At 39.1% G+C, this 21,700-nt stretch overlaps 1 protein-coding gene and 1 pseudogene across 2 annotated transcripts in view; both read right to left on the minus strand.

Moving 5' to 3' along the window:
- GUCY1A2 (guanylate cyclase 1 soluble subunit alpha 2) overlaps positions 1–21,700 on the minus strand; it is a 477,302-nt gene that overhangs the window by 20,879 nt on the left and 434,723 nt on the right. The gene's annotated exons all lie outside the window — the stretch shown is intronic.
- LOC131759667 (HIG1 domain family member 1A, mitochondrial pseudogene) lies at positions 17,842–18,878 on the minus strand (annotated as a pseudogene).

Consider the following 21,700-nt stretch of genomic DNA (forward strand, 5'->3'; position numbering starts at 1 on the left):
TGGAATATCTTTTCCTGCCCCCTCACTTTTGGGCTGTGTGTATCTTCAGATGTGAAGTGAATATCCTGAAGGCAACATATATGTATCCATTCAGCCACTGTATGTCTTTTCTTTGGAGTACATAGTCCATTTACATTTGTAGTAATTATTGATAGGTTTGTACTTATTACCATTTCATTAATTGGTTTGGGGTAGTTTTTGTAGTTCTTTTTTGTTCCATTTTTCTTCTTTGCTTTCTTCCCTTGTGATTTGATGATTATCTTTAATGTTTGGATTCCTTTCCCTTTTTTGTGTTTATGTATCTATATAGATTTTTGGTTTGTGATTACCATGAGGTTTATATATAGCAAAATATACATACATGATTATATTACATTATTGACCTCTAAGTTCAAACACATCTTAACAACCCTGAATTTTTCTCCCCCACAATCACTGTTTCAAACATATTTTACGTCAGTTTGTTTTGTGTATCCTTTAACTACTTATTATTATGCATACAGTTTGATTTTACTACTTTTATATTTTAACCTTCTTGTTTTATACATAGTTGATTTACTACCTTTATGATATATTTGCCTTTTCCAATGAGATTTTTCTCTTTGTAATTTTTGTGTTTCTAGTTTTGACCTCTTCTTTTCTGCTTAGAGAATGCCCTTTAGCATTTCTTGTAAAACTCGTTTTTGGTGTTGAACTTTTTTAGCTTTTTATTGTCTGTAAAACTGTTGATTTCTCCATCAAATCTGAAAAGAGCTTGCCAGGTAGAGTATTCTTGGTTGCAGTCTTTTTCCTTTCATCACTTTAAATATATCATGCCACTCCCTTCTGGCCTGCAGAGTCAGCTGATAGTCTTATGGGAATTCCCTTGTACATAACATGTTGCTTTTCCCTTGCTGCTTTAATGTTCTTTATATTTAATTTTTGCCATTTTAATTACAATGTGTCTTGGTCTGGTCCTCTTTGTGTTGGTCTTGTTTGTGACTTTCTGTGTTTCTTGAACCTGGATGTCTGTTGACTTTCCTAGGTTAGGGAAGTTTTCAGTTATTAGTTCTTCATATGTATTCTCTGCCTGTTTCTCTCTCTCTTCTTCTACTTGCACCCCTATAATGTTAATAATATGCTTGATGTTGTCACTGAGGTCTCTTAAGCTTGCTTCTTTTTAAAAAATTCTTTTTCTGTTCATCATGAGTGATTTCCACTACTCTGTCTTCCAGTCCACTGACTCATTTGTCTGTATCATCTAATCTACTCTTGATTTCTTCTTGTGTATTTTTATTTATTCTTCAGGTCATTTTATTCTTGTTCACATTTCCTAACTCTGTTGAAAACGTCTAACTTCTTACTTTTTTCATTCATTTTTCTCCCCTGTTCTTTGAACATCTTTATGATCATTACCTTGAACTCTTTTTCAGGTAGATTCCTTATCTTGAACTTAGTTGAATTTAGTTCTTCTGGGTTTTTATATTTCTCTTTCCTCTGGAACATATTCCTCTTTTGCCTCATTTTGCCTAATTCTCTGTTTTTATTTTTACGTATTTGGTAGATTGGTTATGTTTCTCAATCTTGGAGAAGTGGTCTTATGTAGGAGATGACATATGGGGCTTAGCAGCACACTCCCCTTTGGTTACCAGAACTATATGCTCTAGGGGTGCTCTCTATGTGGGCTACATGGGCCCTTCTGCTGTGGTGGACTGACTACTGTGGGTGTACTGGTAGGCATGGCTGGCCCCAGGTCCAGTTGGTTGTCAGACTCTGACTAGGGTAAAGGCTGTAGGCCACTGGTAGAGAGGGCTGGGTCCTGGCATGACTGGCTGCACCAACTGGGAACTTCCATTCCTAGTGCTAGTCTGCTGGTGGCAGGGCTGGGTTATGAACCAGCTGGATACAGAAAGCTGGGTATAGTGCCAGCCCACTGGCGGGTGAGACCATGTCCTGTGGTGGCTGGCTGGAGGGTTTAAGACCCCATAGCTAGTGTCAACCTGCTGCTGGGAGGGGCCAGGTCCTAGGGCAGTTGGCTGAGGCACAAAAGTGTCCAGAAACTAATGTTGACCCACTGGTGGGCAGGACAGAGTTCAGCAGATCTTGAGTCTGGTGCTGGTGCCAACCTGCTTGTGGGGGGGTCAGGTTGAAACAGGTGGTTATAAGGCTGCAGTGGTCCTGGGCTTGCCTCTGCCTGTTATTAGGTGGGCCAGAGCCCAGGGTGACTTGGGGCTGGTGTCATCCTACCATTGGGTGGAACCATGTCCTGGGGCAGCTGGAGTTCAGAGGTTCTTACAGCAGCCGACCTGCTGGTGAGTGAGATTTTATCCCCACACAGGTAGCTGCTTGGCCTTTGGCTTCCCAGAACTGGTACAGACTGGCTGAGTCCCAGTGGTTAAAAGCTAGAGCGAAGATTCCAAAATGGTACTTGTCAGAACCACCAGTGTCCCTGGAGTAGATAGAGTCCCTGGTGTCTCCTACTTCTCTTGGAAACTCTCCAAGAACAGCAAATGGGTCCTTTCAAATCACTGCTTCTGCCTTGGGTCCCAGAGCATGTGATTTTGCATGAACCCTTTAAATGTGGTGTCTCTATTTCTACAGTCCTCTGTCTCTCCCAAAAGAAACCCCATTGCCCTTTAAAGCCAAACATTCTAGGGATTTGCCTTCCAAGTGTAGGACCCCTGGACTGGGAAGCACATGTGGGATTTGGGAGCCCAATGTTGGGCTTGGATCCCTTGAGCCTTGGGGAGAAACTCTCCAATTGTAAATATCCTCCCTTTTCTGGGTCACCTACCTAGGGGTATGGGTCTTGACTACAGTGCATCTCTGTCCCTTCTATCCATATCACTGTGGTTCATTTTTCATAGCTTTAACTGTATAAAATATTCTCTGCTAGGTTTCAGGTTGTTCTCATCAATAGTTGCTCTGTAAATAGTTGTAATTTTGGTGTGCCCATAGAATGAGGTGAGCTCAGTGTCTTCTTACTCTACCATCTTGGCCACTTCCCTTTAAGATAGCTTTACATCACAAAATAACTAAACTGAGATGTAGGTAAGCCTTAATGACAATCAGAATGGAAGTCATTTTAGTGCTGTTTGCTTTCTGTTTGTTTTTATAGATGCTGATTGTCTTTACATATAATATACAATAAGTTACTTCAGAAGAAAAAACATGTAAAATTCCCTAAACAATAGTTTAATTTAGCATTGAATTCCAGAATAATTTTTCTTAGCTCAGAACAGTCATCAATGTGCAACATGTGGGTATCAATGATGCCAATCAATCAATAGACACTTGTTGAGTGCTTGTGACATGCTGAAAATAGTCCTCTGAATGGAAAAGAGTAAGTGGACATGCACAGAATATGTTAATATAAAATTTAAAGGGCAAGAAATACTGATGATACAAATTAAGAATAAAAGCCAGCATATGGTACAACATATGATAAAATCCAAAAGAGGAAATTCTGTAGGCTAAAGGGAGAAATGATGACTGTGGATCTTAATACAAAATTCTAGAACCAGAGCAATGAAGTTCACTTCCACCAATTATAAAATAGAGCCATAATCTCAATCTTTCCAACAAGTTTACTTAAAGGCCCATTATCAACAAATAGGATTCTACATAAACTACATTTCTCTATTCCTACATGTTAAGCCTCCTAATTTTGCTATCTTTACAGTTTGTTTGCCTTACCAAGGTCTTTATATGTTGCTGTAATTGAGATTTTTATGACAATAAATAATAAAATTGGAATAACTTCTATGAAAGCCCTTGTAAATGACTGAAAGAGGGTACAGTAGTGGCTTTGGATGCCACAACTTAAATAATTCATTGGACTTTGTCTGAGAGGAAACTTTTAATAATGAATTAATTTCTTAACATTTTAAATTCATCTCATATATACTGTGCTAAAATCACAAATGCATCAACTTTTATGGAGTTTTATTCTTTTATAAGTATATGTTTGTTATTAATAAACTAAATACAGTTTTAAATTTTAATTATAAAAATGAGAACACATAAAGATAAATTGGGGGCTTCCCTGGTGGCGCAGTGGTTGAGAGTCCACCTGCCAATGCTGGGGACACCGGTTCATGCCCCAATCCGAGGGGATCCCACGTGCCGTGGAATGGCTGGGCCCATGAGCCACAGCCGTTGAGGCTGAGCATCCAAAGCCTGTGCTCCACAGTGGGAGAGGCCACAACAGTGAGAGGCCCGCGTAACACACACACACACACACACACACACACACACACAAAAGATAAATTGATCAAGCTCCTATGATATCCAGTATTTAGCAAGTTTTGTATATATAAACACTGAAGTGTAATATTCAGATGATTTCCAATAGGAAAATCTGAATGAGTTACTGGCGGGTCTGTGCAGGAAGTTGGGGAAAAAAATTCACACAAGACACCTGGTCATGATGAGTCATGGTGATAAATAAATGATCAAATGTGTATATAGGGATTAAGAATTTATACACTGATCACCTCAGAACTTCTGACCCTTCTGATATGCTTTATTAAGTCCAGGTCCCTGGGCTGGCTCTAAAGCTTTGCCTAGCAGACCATTTCTTCAGCAACTCAGGACTGATATGGAAGCTTAAATTCTACATAAATCTAAATTAATCTCCAGCTCTAATCTCTAAGTGGTTGATATACAACTCTGGAATTTCAACATGTTTAACAAGTGTTCAGAAGCCACACAAATCCTAGTTTACCTGCCAGTCACCCTTCCTCTTCTCAACAGAGTTTTTTTCTACAAATTGATCTTCAAGGTGAAAATTAACTGCTTCTATGGATCATCAGATGGCCCTCAAGCATGGCATGGACCTCCATGGAGGTCCAGGAAGCTGCTCCCTCACTGTTGTGTAATGAAGCTGTTCTCTGATTCATTCAGCTCTTGTTTGAATGCCCATTCTGCCTTGTTTTCACTAAGCATTGTGCTCTCCTGTATTCTGTCTTGGAGAAGGACCTGAAACTAAATCACACTGAGGTACAAATGACCTAAATTTAATTTCTATTTTAACACAAGATCCAGAGTTTTAAAAAAGTAATCAAGTTGTAACAGTGACATTTCAGGCATCCTATTCTAGGATTTATTGTCTTCTTCAGATCATACTTCACTGTCATATATACAGGTTGTCATATATACATATATATGACATATGCATAATTGTCATATATACAGGTTGATGGTCTTATATTATTCTAACCTAATGGCTTATTATTCTAAACTAATGGCTTAGGTTAGAATTTGATCTTTTATGACGCTATTTCTTTTTCTCCAAATCTATACTTTGATTTGATTGCTAATTAGGGAGGCCTTTAGGGCTGTTTGCTATGTGCATTTCTCGTACTACTCCAAGACTGTAGAATTAGGAAAGATAACCAGGAATACAATTCTCAAGCCAGGCTTTACCTTCATGCAGTCTTCTGGTCAATGAGTTCAGCAGTTAGCTGGTTAACAGTTCCTAAATGCCTTCTAAGAGCTAGGTGCTAAACAAATGCATTGCTAGTTTTGATTGTATAGTTATGGGGCAGGAGAGGATGAGATGGAAAGAAGGAACTTTAATTTTTGCTGAAAATGTCTTTTCATAAAGTGTTTTTTTTGTTGTTGTCATTGTTTGTTTTAGCTGAGTTGATGTCATGGGTAACTCCCTAGACAAAACAAACCTTGCTGAAATTAATAGATGTATCTCCAGTCTCTAATAGTGACCAACTAGATGTGCAGTCCTCTAACATCTGCATGTTTGAAATCATCATGCAAGATTGGAAAATCTTTGGTTTGTTTCAACAACTAAAAAGACCTGTGTAATATGCAAAGTTATGAGAGCAACAACTCAGAATGCTATCTACCAAAGTATTCACAAACTTGTCTATTCATTTCCAAGCTACTTCTCACTGAAGAATTCATTAAGACCAAGGCGAGAGAAAATAACATATGAGGCATTTTGCAGAGCTGAGACCTAGAAAGCATATGAGGATAGTGACTTTTTGAAGACTGAATATCTGAAATGTCTTTATTTTATTCTCTTCTCAACTTGAGTAGTTTGATGCACCATTAAATTCTTGATTGGAAATTATTTTCTCCTCAATATTTTGCTACTAAAAAGTCAGGTGTCATTCCATTTCCTATTCCGGTGGGTATAAACTTTCTGTCAGTCTCTCTTTCTCTCTTTTATCATCATCATCATCTTTCTGTCTCTGATTTTATAAAAAGTAATGATAATGGTGCCTCAATGCATCTTTTTATTCATTAAAATGACAATTAGTGGAACCTTTTGATATACAAAGATATCTTTCAGTTCTGAGAATTTTTTTGTTATTTTGTTAATAATTTTTTACATTTATTCTGTATTTTTCTTTCTGGATTTCTGCTTAGTTATATATTGGACTTGGTAAATTGATCCTCCCATTTGTTTTCTTTTCTCTGTGATTTACTTGCTCATTTTTATATTCTACTTTCTGCATGATTTCCTCTAATATTATCTTGTAATCCTCACAAGGATTTTAAAACAATTTTTAAACTTCAGATATCATATTTTTAATTTCCAAGAGCTCATATTTGTTATATGATTCTTTTGTTTTTTCAAGTGTTTTGTTCTTACTTACAATCTTAAATCTATGACATATTAATCATCCTTTTTGATTTTTTTCTGTTCTCTTTTTTTTAAACAACTTTATTTGAGTATAACTGTTTTACGATAGTGTGTTAGTTTCTCTATACAACAAAGTGAATCAGTTATACATATACATATGCTCCCATATCTCTTCCCTCTTGCATCACCCTCCCTCCAACCCTCCCTATCCCACCCCTCTAGGTGGTCACAAATCACAGAGGTGAACTACCTGTGCTATGTGGCAGCTTCCCACTAGCTATCTAATTTACATTTGGTAGTGTGTATATGTCCCTGCCACTCTCTCACATCGTTACCACTTACCCTTCCCCCTCCCCATATCCTCAAGTCCATGCTCTAGTAGGTCTATGTTTTATTCCCACCCTACCACTAATCTCTTCATGATATTTTTTTTTCTTAGATTCCATATATATGTGTTAGCATACGGTATTTGTTTTTCTCCTTCTGACTTACTTGACTCTGTATGACAGACTCCAAGTCTATCCACCTCATTACAAATAACTCAGTTTCACTTTTTTCATGGCTGAGTAATATTCCATTGTATATATGTGCCACATCTTCTTTATCCATTCATCTGTTGATGGATATTTAGGTTGTTTCCATGTCCTGGCTATTGTAAATAGAGCTGCAATAAACATTTTGGTACATGACTCTTTTTGAATTATGGTTTTTTCAGGGTATATGCCCAGTAGTGGGATTGTGGGGTCATATGGTAGTTCTATTTGTAGTTTTCTAAGGAACCTCCATACTGTTCTCCATACTGGCTGTATCAATTTACATTCCCACCAGCAGTGCAAGAGTGTTCCCTTTTCTCCACACCCTCTCCAGCATTTATTGTTTCTAGAGTTTTTGATGATGGCCAATCTGACCGGTGTGAGATGATATCTCATTGTAGTTTTGATTTGCATTTCTCTAATGATTAGTGATGTTGAGCATTCTTTCATGTGTTTGTTGGCTATCTGTATATCTTCTTTGGAGAAATGTCTATTTAGTTCTTCTGCCCATTTTTGGATTGGGTTGTTTACTTTTTTGTTATTGAGCTGCATGAGTTGCTTATAAATTTTGGAGATTAATCCTTTGTCAGTTGCTTCATTTGCAAATATTTTCTCCCATTCCGAGGGTTGTCTTTTGGTCTTGTTTATGGTATCCTTTGCTGTGCAAAAGCTTTTAAATTTCATTAGATCCCATTTGTTTATTTTTGTTTTTATTTCCATTTCTCTAGGAGATGGGTCAAAAAGGATCTTGCTGTGATTGATGTCATAGAGTGTTCTGCCTATGTTTTCCTCTAAGACTTTGATAGTGTCTGGCCTTACATTTAGGTCTTTAACCCATTTTGAGTTTATTTTTGTGTGTGGTGTTAGGGAGTGTTCTAATTTCATATTTTTACAGGTAGCTGTCCAGTTTTCCCAGCACCACTTATTGAAGAGGCTGTCTTTTCTCCACTGTATACCCTTCCCTCCTTTATCAAAGATAAGGTGACCATATGTGTGTGCGTTTATCTCTGGGCTTTCTATCCTGTTCCATTGATCTATATTTCTATTTTTGTGCCAGTACCATACTGTCTTGAATACTGTGGCCTTGTACTATAGTCTGAAGTCAGGAAGCCTCATTCTTCCAGCTCCTTTTTCCGTTCTCAAGATTGCTTTGGCTATTCGGGGTCTTTTGTGTTTCCATACAAATTGTGAAATTCTTTGTTCTACTTCTGTAAAAAATGACAGTGGTAATTTGATAGGGATTGAATTGAATCTATAGATTGCTTTGGGTAATAGAGTCATTTTCACTATGTTGATTCTTCCAATCCAAGAACATGGTATATCTCTCCACCTATTTGTATCATCTTTAATTTCTTTCATCAGTGTCTTATAGTTTTCTGCATAAAAGTCTTTTGTCTCCTTAGGTAGGTTTATTCCTAGATATTTTATTCTTTTTGTTGCAATGGTAAATGGGAGTGATTTCTTAATTTCACTCTCAGATTTTTCATCATTAGTGTATAAGAATGCCAGAGATTTCTGTGCATTAATTTTGTATCCTGCTACTTTACCAAATTCATTGATTAGTTCTAGTAGTTTTCTGGTAGCATCCTTAGTATTCTCTATGTATAGTATCATGTCATCTGCAAACAATGACAGCTTTACTTCTTCTTTTCCTATTTGGATTCCTTTTATTTCTTTATTTTCTCTGATTGCTGTGGCTAGAACTTCCAAAACTATGTTGAATAAGATGGGTGAGAGTGGGCAACCTTGTCTTGTTCCTGATCTTAGTGCAAATGGTTTCAGTTTTTCACCATCGAGAACAATGCTGGCTGTGCGTTTGTCATATACGGCCTTTATTATGTTGAGCAAAGTTCCCTCTATGCCTACTTTCTGCAGGGTTTTTTATCATAAATGGGTGTTGAATTTTGTCAAAAGCTTTCTCTGTATCTATTGAGATGATCATATGGTTTTTCTCCTTCAGTTTGTTGATATGGTGTATCACGTTGATTGATTTGCGTCTATTGAAGAATCCTTGCATTCCTGGAATAAACCCCACTTGATCATGGTGTATGATCCTTTTCATGTGCTGTTGGATTCTGTTTGCTAGTATTTTGTTGAGGATTTTTCCATCTATGTTCATCAGTGATATTGGCCTGTAGTTTTCTTTCTTTGTGACGTCTTTGTCTGCTTTTGGTATCAGGGTGATGGTGGCCTCAGAGAATGAGTTTGGGAGTGTTCTTTTCTCTGCTATCTTTTGGAAGAGTTTGAGAAGGATAGGTGTTAGCTCTTCTCTACATGTTTGATAGAATTCACCTGTGAGGACATCTGGTCCTGGGCTTTTGTTTGTTGGAAGATTTTGAATCACAGTTTCAATTTCAGTGCTTGTGATTGGTCTGTTCATATTTTCTATTTCTTCCTGGTTCAGTCTTGGCAGCTTGTGCATTTCTAAGAATTTGTCCATTTCTTCCAGGTTGTCCATTTTATTGGCATAGAGTTGCTTGTAGTAATCTCTAATAATCTTTTGTAATTCTGCAGTGTAAGTTGTTACTTCTCCTTTTTCATTTCTAATTCTATTGATTTGAGTCTTCTCCCTTTTCTTCTTGATGAGTCTGGCTAATGGTTTATCAACTTTATTTATCTTCTCAAAGAACCAGCTTTTACTTTTATTGATCTTTGCTATTGTTTCCTTCATTTCTTTTTCATTTATTTCTGATCTGATCTTTATGATTTCTTTCCTTCTGCTAAATTTGGGGTTTTTTAATTCTTCCTTCTCTAATTGCTTTAGGTGCAAAGTTAGGTTGTTTATTCGAGATGTTTCCTGTTTCTTAAGGTATGATTGTATTGCTATAAACTTCCCTCTTAGAACTGTTTTTGCTGTATCCCATAGGTTTTGGGTCACCATGTCTCCATTGTCATTTGTTTCTAAGTACTTTTTGATTTCCTCTTTGATTTCTTCAGTGATCACTTCATTATTAAGTAGTGTATTGTTTAGCCTCCATGTGTTTGTACTTTTTTACAGATCTTTTCCTGTAATTGATATCTAGTCTCATAGCATTGTGGTCAGAAAAGATACTTGATACGATTTCAATTTTCTTAAATTTGCCAAGGCTAGATTTGTGACCCAAGATATGATCTATTCTGGAGAATTTTCCATGAGCACTTGAGAAACATGTGTATTCTGTTGTTTTGGGGTGGAATGTCCTATAAATATCAAGTAAATCCATCTTTTGCAATGTATCATTTAAAGCTTGTGTTTCCTTATTTATTTTCATTTTGGATGATCTGTCCATTGGTGACAGTGGGGTGTTAAAGTCCCCTACTATGATTGTATTACTTTCGATTTCCCATATTATGGCTGTTAGTATTTGCCTTATGTATTGAGGTGCTCCTATGTTGGGTGCATAAATATTTGCAATTGTTATATCTTCTTCATGGATCGATCCCTTGATCATTATGTAGTGTCCTTTTTTGACTCTTGTAATAGTTTTAATTTTAAAGTCTATTTTGTCTGATATGAGAATTGCTAGTCCAGCTTTCTTCTGATTTCCATTTGCATGGAATATCTTTTTCCATCTCCTCACTTTCAGCCTGTAAGTGTCCCTAGGTCTGAAGTGGGTCTCTTGTAGACAGCATGTATATGGGTCCTGTTTTTGTATCCATTCAGCCACTCTGTGTCTTTTGGTGGGAGCATTTAAACCATTTACATTTAAGGAAATTATTGATATGTATGTTCCTATTATCATTTACTTAATTGTTTCAGGTGGTTCTTGTAGGTGTTTTCCATCTCTTGTGGTTCTTGCTTAGAGAAGTTCCTTTAGCATTTGTTGTAAAGCTGGTTTGGTGGTGCTGAACTCTCTCAGCTTTTGCTTGTCTGTAAAGGTTTTAATTTCTCCATCAAATCTGAATGAGATCCTTGCTGGGTAGAGTAATCTTGGTTGTAGGTTTTTTTCCTTCATCACTTTAAATATGTCCTGCCACTCCTTTCTGGCTTGTAGAGTTTCTGCTGAGAGATCAGATGTTAGCCTTATGGGGATTCCCTTGTGTGTTATCTGTTGTTTTTCCCTTGCTGCTTTTAATATGTTTTCTTTGTATTTAATTTTTGACAGTTTGATTATTATGTGTCTTGGCATGTTTATCCTTGGGTTTATCCTGTATGGGACTCTGTGTGCTTCCTGGACTTGATTGACTATTTCCTTTCCTGTATTAGGGAAGTTTTCAACTATAATCTCTTCAAATATTTTCTCAGTCCCTTTCTTTTTCTCTTCTTCTTCTGGGACCCCTATGATTTGAATGTTGGTGCATTTAATGTTGTCCCAGAGGTCTCTGAGACTGTCCTCAGTTCTTTTCATTCTTTTTTCTTTCTTCTGCTCTGCAGTAGTTATTTCCACTATTTTATCTTCCAGGTCACTTCTCCGTCCTTCTGCCTCAGTTATTCTGCTAGTGATCCCATCTAGAGTATTTTTCATTTCATTTATTGTGTTGCTCATCGTTGCTTGCTTCCTCTTTATTTCTTCTAGGTCCTTGTTAACTGTTTCTTGTAATTTGTCTATTCTATTTCCATGATTTTGAATCATCTTTACTATCATTATTCTGAATTCTTTTTTGGGTAGACTGCCTATTACCTCTTTATTTGTTAGGTCTGGTGTGTTTTTATCTTACTCCTTCATCTCTTGTGTGTTTTTCTGTCTTCTCATTTTGCTTATCTTACTGTGTTTGGGGTCTCCTTTTTGCAGGCTGCAGGTTCGTAGTTCTATCTGTTTTTGGTGGCTGTCCCCAGTGGCTGAGGTTGGTTCAGTGGGTTGAGCAGGTTTCCTGGTTGGGGGGACTAGTGCTTCTGTTCTGGTGGATGAGGCTGGATCTTGTCTTTCTGGTGGGCATGTCCACATCTGGTGGTGTGTTTGGGGATGTTGGTAGCCTTATTATGATTTTAGGCAGCCTCTCTGCTAATGGATGGGGCTGTAGACCTGTCTTGCTCTTCGTTGGGTATAGGGTCTCCAGCACTGTTCATTGCTGGTCCTTGAGTGAATCTGGGTCTTGGTGTTGAGATGGAGATCTCTGGGAGATTTTCGCCTTTTGATATTACATGGAGCTGGGAGTCTTGTAGACCAGTGTCCTGAGGTTGGTTCTCCCACCTCAGAGACACAGCCTTGACACCTGGCTGGAGTTCCAAGAGCCTTTAGTCCACACGGCTCAAAATAAAAGGGAGAAAAAAATAGAAAGGAAAGAAAGGAAGGAAGGAGGGTGGAGGGAAGGAAGGAAGGAAGGAGGGTGGAGGGAAGGAAGGAAGGAAGGAGGGTGGAGGGAAGGAAGGAAGGAAGAAAGGAAGGGAGGGAGGAAGAAAGAAAGGAAGGAAGGAAGAAAGGAAGGAAGGAAGGAAGCAGGGAAGTAGGAAAGAAAGGAGGGAAGAAAGGAAGAAAGAAAGGGAGAAGACAAAATAAAGTAGGATAAAATATAGTTATTAAAATAAAAATAATTATTAAGAAGAAAAATGTCTATTAAAGAAAACAACAACAACAACAACAACAAAAAAGGGTCAGTCTAACCCTAGGACAAATGGTGAAAACAAATCTATACAGACAAAATCTCACACAGCAGCACCCACATACACACTCACAAAAAAAAAAGGGGGAAAATAATAGTATATCTTGCTCCCAAAGTCCACCTCCTCAACTTGTGATATTTCGCTGTCTATTCAGGTTTTCCACAGATGCAGGGCACTTCAAGTTGACTGTGGAGCTTTAATCCGCTGCTTCTGAGGCTGCTGGGAGAGATCTCCCCCTCTCTTTGTTCGCACAGCTCCTGGGGTTCAGCTTTGGACTTGGCCCCGCCTTTGCGCGTAGGTCGTCCTAGGACGTCTGCCCTTCTCTCAGACAGGACGGGGTTAAAGCAGAAGCTGATTTGGGGGCTCAGGCTCACTCAGGCCAGGGGGCGGGAGGGGCACAGATGCGGGGCGAGCCTGTAATGTCAGAGGCCGGTGTGATGCTGCACCCGCCCGAGGCGCACCGTGTGTTTTCCCGGGGAAGCTGTCACTGGATCCCGGGACCCCGGCAGTGGATGGCTGCCCAGGCTCCCAGGAGGGGCGGTGTGGAGAGTGACCTGTGTTCGCACACAGGCCTCTTGGTGGCAGCAGTAGCAACCCTAGCGTCCCACACCCATCTGTGTTGTTCAAGCCGACAGCCGCAGCTCGTGCCTGGTTCTGGAGCTCCTTTACGAGGTGCCCTTAATCCCCTCTCCTCGCGCCCCAGGAAGCGAAGAGGCAACAAAAAGTCTTTTGTCTCTTCGGTAGCTCCGCGCCCGTTTCTGGGGCTCCTTTAAGCGGCGCGCTTAAACCCCTCTCCTTGTGCACCAGGAGGCAAAGAGGGAAGAAAAGGTCTCTTGCCTCTTCGGCATCTCCAGACTTCAACTGGACTCCCTCCTGGCTAGCTGTGGTGCACTAACCCCTTCAGGCTGTTCTCACTGCCAACTCCAGACCTTTCCCTGAGATCCGCCCGAGGCTCAGTTCCCAGCCCCGCCCACCCCGGCGGGTGAGCAGACAAGCCTCTCGGGCTGGTGAGTGCCGGTCAGCACCGATCCTCTGTAGAATCTCTCCACTTTGCCCTCGGCACCCTGTTGCTGTGCTCTCCTCCGCAGCTCTGAAGCTTCCCCCTCCGCCGCCGGCAGTCTCCACTCACGAAGGGGCTCCTAGTGTGTGGGAACCGTTCCTCCTTCACGGCTCCCTCCCACTGGTGCAGGTCCCGTCCCTATTCTTTTGTCTCTGTTTATTCTTTTTTCTTTTGCCCTACCCAGGTATGTGGGGAGTTTCTTGCCTTTGGGGAGGTCTGAGGTCTTCTGCCAGCGTTCGGTGGGTGTTCTATAGGAGAAGTTCCACGTGTAGATGTATTTCTGATGTATCTGTGAGGAGGAAGGTGATCCCCGCGTCTTACTCTTCTGCCATCTTCTCGCTCCCCCCTGTTCTGTTCTCTATATTGCCTCCATTTCCTCCAAATGCTTACTGACTACTTGTTGGGATTTTTTTTGTTTGTTTGTTTTTGTTGTTTGCTTGCTTATTTTGGTCTTTCTCTTTCATATTAAAGGCATTCAAAAGTGACTAATATCATTGGAAGTCCCTTTTACTTAACTGTTTTGCAGTACAATCTGATTGGAAGCTTTATGTGTGGTAAGATTTTATAAAATTGTGGGTTTCTTTTGGGCATTTCATTAGGCCTCCCAAATATCAATACATTTAGCATTTTTCCCTTGGGCTAATTTGTCCAGGTAACAATGTTTCAATCATGCCTGTAGCATTAAACCTGGCTTCCAGCATTCTGGAAGTTAAATGGAGGAAATGAACTGGGAATCTCACTGTTCAGTATATAGACTGTTACTTCGTCCCCCTGTTTCACCTGCTCAAATTTAGAGCCATTTTCATTCAATATCTCAAGGAAAATAAACTATTGTATACTTCTAGAGTTATTTGTCCCTCCCAAATCTATTCTAATAATAGAGTTTTAGATGAGCACATGGCTACCCAGCTAGAAACTACATTTTTCAAATTCCTCACAACTAAGATTCTGAGTGATTATTAGGTTCCTACAATTAGAGTCACTTGTTCAAGATTTGAATGTCAGAAGTGAAGTTGATTCCATTTTCTTTTGGCAACTATTAACCCTGGCTATCAGATTAGAATTTTGCAGAAGAATGCTCCAGTTTCTAGTTTCCTGAGAATCAGGAAAATGGCCCAGTAGTGGTGAATTTTTCACCCAACCTCCTAATTGCTGGAATGAACATTTAGGCAACCACTTTTCAGCTTCCTGAGATTCAAAGCTTAGTATGGCTTTGGCCATGGTTCCAGACCTAGACCATTATAACTCCAGTAATAACATCAGAGGCTTAACTAGCTAGTTTTATATTTGCTGATATCATTTCAAGATACCCAGTTTAGAATCTGCTATTTTTCTCCCTTTCATGGTTCTGTAAGCATAGCATTCACTGTATTAAATCTTTTCCATCTTAAAATACATGGGGTTGTTTCTACTTCTTGTAATTTTTCTGAAATTTCTCTCAGTTATGTGTTGGACTTTGTAAATTAATCCTCTAATTAGTTTCTCTCTTTTTCTGAATAGACTGATATTTAGAGTTAGAGTGTATAAGCTTGCTTCTTATATGTACCTTCTTCTGTAGGACTTGAGATATCATTGATCCCCTTTGTACTAAGCCAAATACTACTAAAGTATACATTCTTCATCTTGCTCTCTTCCATTGTTAACTCCTTTTCCCTTCTTTGTATGTATAAGTTGGGAGAGGATTATACTTGTTTTATATTTTTACTATCATTTTCCTACTATTTCAGAAAAGATTAATGAAAACTCAGGTGTTCAGTCTTCAATGTTAAATTAGAATTTTCTACTGTTGCTAATTACCTGAATATCTTCTTGCTAAGGAATGCATTTGGGCTCGGTTATGATGGCATTAGACACTATGTCTTTGAGTGATGGAGAAGGATAACAGTTCTGAGAAAAGAAAATGAAAACAAGATAAAAATTCTTTGTGGTTTTCTAAGTGTTTTGTAGTTCACAATTTTTCCCATTCACCTTCTTCTTTCCATCTGAGTGGAATAAAAGAAGTTCTGCTCTGTATTTCTGCTTTATGCTTCACTGCTCCAAAATCTGATATAGTTTGAAGATAGGCCCAATAAAACTATAGTTATTGAGTCAGACAGCCTAAAATCCCTTGAAATTCAATGATGCATTCTTTGGAAATAACACTCTTGTCCAAATAAGGAAAGTAAGAATCTGGCTTACTATGAAATAAACAGAAGGAGGTCACCAAATCTGTATGCATTTTAAGGTTACAAACATTTTAAATTGCAGATTTTGTAGCAGTTTTATAGAATCATGTTTGTGGGTTTAAAAATTCAAGTTAATGGACAAGTTTTTAAAAAAAGACATTTTCCCTATATGTCCCTGAAAAGTATAAGGCAGAGAGCCATAGAGGTTCTCTGTGATACCCTGGATCATTTCTTTTTGCAACCACCTGTGTTAAGTATTGATAGCAAAGTGTGCTTACTATAAATTCCACAGTCTGTGTGCCTGCTGCTTGCTAGGGAGTGCACATTCTGGTATGTGTTTCTTATTTGGATGGCAAAACAAATGCTTCTTAAATTCTTAATTTTAGGATACTGTATAGCTAAAGATAATTCTGCTCCATTGGTTTCTGTGGACATTGCCAATTTTCAGGTTTAACAGCCTAAAACCTCCATTTAACAGACTAAAAACTAAAGAGAGTTAAAATTAAAAACACTAAGAAGAATTACATTTCTACAGTCAAAATTTCAAAAAGAGGTGGCAAATGAGAGATTAGAAAAGATAACTGTAATCAGTTCTTATAAATTAAATAATTTCTTCACATTTTTTATTCCTTTGATCAACATTATTTTTAAAAAATAAGTCCAATATCACACTAGTCTTTCTGTATAAAAGACAAAGAGTGGAGTGGAAGGGAAAAAAATGCACATTTTAAAAATGAATAATCTTTCATTCACTTCATTATTAAAATATTAGATGCAGAAACAATTTTAAAGAATTCTGTGTTCTCCATTTGATGTATTCCTGAACCAATCATAAGTAGAATTAGCCTAGATCATTGTAAGGAGAACATAGAAAATTGTAATGACTTCAGTCCCAAAGAAGGCAAATCAGCCTGAAGAAAATATTTAGAAGCTAGAAAACAAAAAGTGAACTTTTTTTTTTCTTCTTCAAGAGTTTAACCCTCCTCCTCCTCATTCTTCGTTTTTTTTATTTTGAAGTGTTCACATTTTATTAACATTACATTCCCCATGTTATCACCACAGAATATAAATTCAGGTTAGATGAGAGAACTTCACAAATGCAATAAAGCATTCTGTAGTATACCAAAGTTTGTATAAAATGTCTGACCAAATCAGCTTGCTCAAAAATCATTAATCACTTCCATTAAAGATAATTTATTTAGTTTAACATTTATGATTCTTAGAAAATAAACATACTATACACACTTTAAAAAGTGTTTTCCATTTACCTTTTCATTAGCACTTAAAATACATATTTCTGCTTGAAGATGGCATTTAAAAATTATTCTAAAATAGCAGCAGCAAAATAAAATTGTGCAATAACAAAAGAGCAAAACTAGGATCCATAATTAAGTTATTCTCATATTTACAAGTATGATCCTGAAATAAATACTACTTCTAAGCATCTCTGTTATCAGCTTTTCATGTTTGGTTTAAACACACACAATTTGTCAGTGTGGGGAGGCTTATAATATTATAATATTATATTCTATGCATTGTTCTGAAAGGGTTCTTCAAGAGCCAACCAGTCCTAAAAACTGAAGGCCATAAAGCAAATAGGATTCCTACATAACATCAAAAGAATGTGATATTTTGTAACAGCTAGGAGTATTTCACGATTGGCTTGTTCTCTTCTTTAGAACTAATATCATGAGGAGAGCTTAAGAAGGTGGACATTTTACCATTATCATGTGCATGTAAAAGTGACATGTTTCTTTTGTGCTAATTTGATTCCCCTGAATGACATAGTTAGTGAACTAGTCACCAATAATTTCATGACCAGGCAAATCAAATCCACAAAAAAAGAAGCCAGTTTCAAATTACTATGTTATTGTCTCACCCACTCAAACAATTTATTTTCAACATAAATATATAACCTCGATATGTGATGTCTGACTAAAGCAAACACTATCAACAAGACCATGACAGCATCTCTTCTAAGGTTTAGCTTTTGGCCAGAATTCCTGATACATAGAATAGTCCATACCAAGAGTCATTGTTCCTGCAAAAAAGCCTTGGGTTGCTAGACACATGTGAATCAGGCAAATGGACTTTTTAGTATTTTCCCTTCTCTTCAATTTATATAATTCATACACAATGATTGCTGCAAAACCTGCCATTCCAATGGGGACAAATGGTGCCCCTAAAGCTATTCAAATAAATTTAGATCTATGACGTTCATTATATGAAGAAAGAGAAACTTCTGTGTTGGTAGACAGTGATTGAAGAATATTTTGAGAACTACAGGACTTCTTTAAGTCACTTAAATACTCTGGTTCTGTTCTCCAGAAAAAATCACATCTTGGATCACAAATCAAGCCTTGGAAAATTTAAGAAAATTGAAATCTTATTAATCATCTTTTCCAACCACAATGCTATGAGATTAGAAATCAATTACAGGAAAAGCTGTAAAAACCACAAATACATGGAGGCTGAACAGTGTGCTGCTAAATAAATAAGAGCTCACTGAAGACATCAAAGAAGAAATAAAAAAATACAAAGAAACAAAATACAATGAAAAAACGATGATCCAAAACCTATGGCATGCAGGGAGAGGACTGGGGTTGGCTGGGTGAACACAGCCTGAAAGGGCAAGTGCACCACAGCCGGCAGGGAGGGAGTCCAGGAAAAAGTCTATAGCTGCCAAAGAGGAAAGAGACTTTTTCTTGCCTCTTTGTTTCCTGGTACACAAGAAGAGGGTATTAAGAACACCGCTTAAAGGAGCTCCAGAGATGGGAGCGAGCCATGGCTATCAGCATGGACCCAAGAGACAGGCATGAGATACTAAGGCTGCAGCTGCAACTACCAAGAAGCCTGTGTGCAAGCACAGGTCACTCTCCCTTCCTGGAAGCCTGTGCAACCTGCCACTGCAGGGTCCCATGACACAAGGACAACTTCCCTGGGAGAACACACGGTGCACTTCATGCTGCTTCAACATCACACTGGCCTCTGCTGCCACAGTCTCATCCCACATTCTGTACCCCTACCTCCCCCCGGCCTGAGTGAGCCAGAGCTCCTGAATCAGCTGCTCCTTTAACTCCATCCTGTCTGAGCAAAGAACAGATGTCCTCAGGTGACCTACATGCAGAGGCGGGGCCAAATCCAAAGCTGAAGCCCAGGAGCTGTGCAAACAAAGAAGAGAAAGGGAAATTTCTCCCAGCAGGTTGAGGAGCAGTGGATTAAATCTCCACAATCAACTTGATGTACTTTGCATATGTGGAATACCTGAATAGACAACGAATCATCCCAAATTGAGGAGGTGGACATTGGGAGCAACAATATATATATATATATATATATATATATATATATATATATATATATTTTTTTTTTTTTTTTCCGCTTTTTCTCTTTTTGTGAGTGTGTATGTGTGTGCTTCTGTGTGTGATTTTGTCTGTATAGCTTTGCTTTCACCATTTATCCTAGGGTTCTGTCTGTCCTTTTTTTTTTTTCTTTTTTAGTATAGTTTTTAGCACTTGTTATCATTGGTGGATTTGTTTCTTGGTTTGGTTGCTCTCTTCTATCTTTCTTTCTTTTCATTGTAATTTTACTTTTTTTAAATAATTATTTTTATTTTAATAAATTTATTTTATTTTACTTTCTTTTTTTTAAAAAATCTTTTTTCTTTCTTTCTTTCTTTCTTTCTCCTTTTATTCTGAGCCATGTGGATTACAGGCTCTTGGTGCTCCAGCCAGAGGTCAGGGCTGTTCCTCTGAGGTGGCAGAGACAAGTTCAGGACACTGGTCAACAAGAGACCTCCAAGCACAACATAACATCAAACAGTGAAAATGTCCCAGAGATTTCCATCTCAACACCAAGACCCAGCTCAACTCAATGAACAGCAAGCTACAATGTTGGACACCCTATGCCAAATAACTAGAAAGACAGAATCACAACCCTGTCCATTAGCAGAGAGGCTACCTAAAATCTAAATAAAGCCACAGACACCGAAAACACACCACAAAATGTGGACTTGCCCACCAGAAAGACAAGATCCAGCCTCATTCACCAGAACACAGGCACTAGTCCCTTCCACCAGTAACCCTACACAAACCAGTGAGCCAACATTAGCCACTGGGGACAGACACCAAAAACAATGGGAACTAAGAACGTGCAGCCTGCAAAAAGGAGACCTCAAACACAGTAAGTTAAGAAAAATGAGAAGACAGAGAAACACACAGAAGATGAAGAAGCAAGGCAAAAACCCACCAGACCTAACAAATGAAGAGGAAATAAGCAGTCTACATGAAAAAGAATTCAGAATAAAGAGAGTAAAGATGATCTAAAATCTTGGAAATAGAATGGAGAAAATACAAGAAATGTTTAACAAGGACTTAGAAGAACTAAACAGAAAACAAACGGTGAATGAATAAAACAATAAAGGAAAGTAAAAATTCTCTAGAAGGGATCAATAGTAGAATAACTGAGGCAAAAGAACGGATAAATGACCTGGAACATAAAACAGCAGAAATAATTACTGCAGAGCAGAATAAAGAAAAAAGAATGAAAAGAATTGAGGACAGTCTCAGAGACATCTGGGACAACATTAAACACAACAACATTTGAATTTCAGGGATCCCAGAAAAAAGAGAAAAAGAAAGGGACTGAGAAAATATTTGAAGAGATTATAGTGGAAAACTTCCCTAATATGGGAAAGGAAATAGTTAATCAAGTCCAGGAAGCACAGAGAGTCCCATACAGGATAAATCCGAGGAGACACAAACCAAGACACATATAAATAAAACTATCAAAAATTCAATAAAAAGAAAAAATATTAAAAACAGCAAGGGGGGGAGCGAGAAGATGGCGGAAGAGTAAGACACGGGGATCACCTTCCTCCTCACAGATACATCAGAAATACATCTACAAGTGGAACTTCTCCTATAGAACACCCACCGAATGCTGGCAGAAGACCTCAGACCTCCCCAAAGGCAAGAAACTCCCCACGTACCTGGGTAGGGCAAAAGAAAAAAGAATAAACAGAGACAAAAGAATAGGGACGGGACCTGCACCAGTGGGAGGGAGCCGTGAAGGAGGAAAGGTTCCCACACACTAGAAGCCCCTTCACGGGCAGAGACTGCGGGTGGCAGAGGGGGAAGCTTCAGAGCCGCAGAGGAGAGCCCAGCAACAGGTTGTGGAGGGCAAACTGGAGAGATTCCTCAGACGATCAGTGCCGATCAGCACTCACCAGCCCGAGAGGCTTGTCTGCTCACCCGCCGCGGCAGGAGGGGCTGGGAACTGAGCCTCGGGCGGATCCCAGGGAAAGGTCTGGAGTTGGCAGAGTGAAAACAGCCTGAAGGGGTTAGTGCACCACGGCTGGCCGGGAGGGAGTTCAGGAGAAGTCTGGAGCTGCCGAAGAGGCAAGAGACCTTTTCTTCCCTCTTTACCTCCTGCTGCGCGAGGAGAGGGATTTAAGCGGGCTGCTTAAAGGAGTTCCAGAAACGGGCGTGGAGCTGACAAAGAGAGAAGAGACTTTTTCTTGCCTCTTCGTTTCCTGGGGCACAAGGAAAGGGAATTAAAGGCACCATATAAAGGACCTATAGAAACGGGCGCGAGCTGCGGCTGTCGGCACGGACAACAGAGACAGGTGTGGGATGCTAGGGTTGCTACTGCTGCCACCAAGAGGCCTGTGTGCGAGCACAGCTCACTCTCCACACAGGCTCTCCCGGGAGCCTGTGCAGACCGCCACCGCCAGGGTGCCAGGATCCAGGGACTGCTTCCCCCTGAAAACGCGCGGTGCGCCTCGGGCTGGTGCAGTGTCACGCCGGCCTCTGCCTCCGCGAACTCGCCCCACAT

Source organism: Kogia breviceps, chromosome 7, assembly GCF_026419965.1.
Source record: "Kogia breviceps isolate mKogBre1 chromosome 7, mKogBre1 haplotype 1, whole genome shotgun sequence".
Lineage (NCBI taxonomy): Eukaryota > Metazoa > Chordata > Mammalia > Artiodactyla > Physeteridae > Kogia > Kogia breviceps.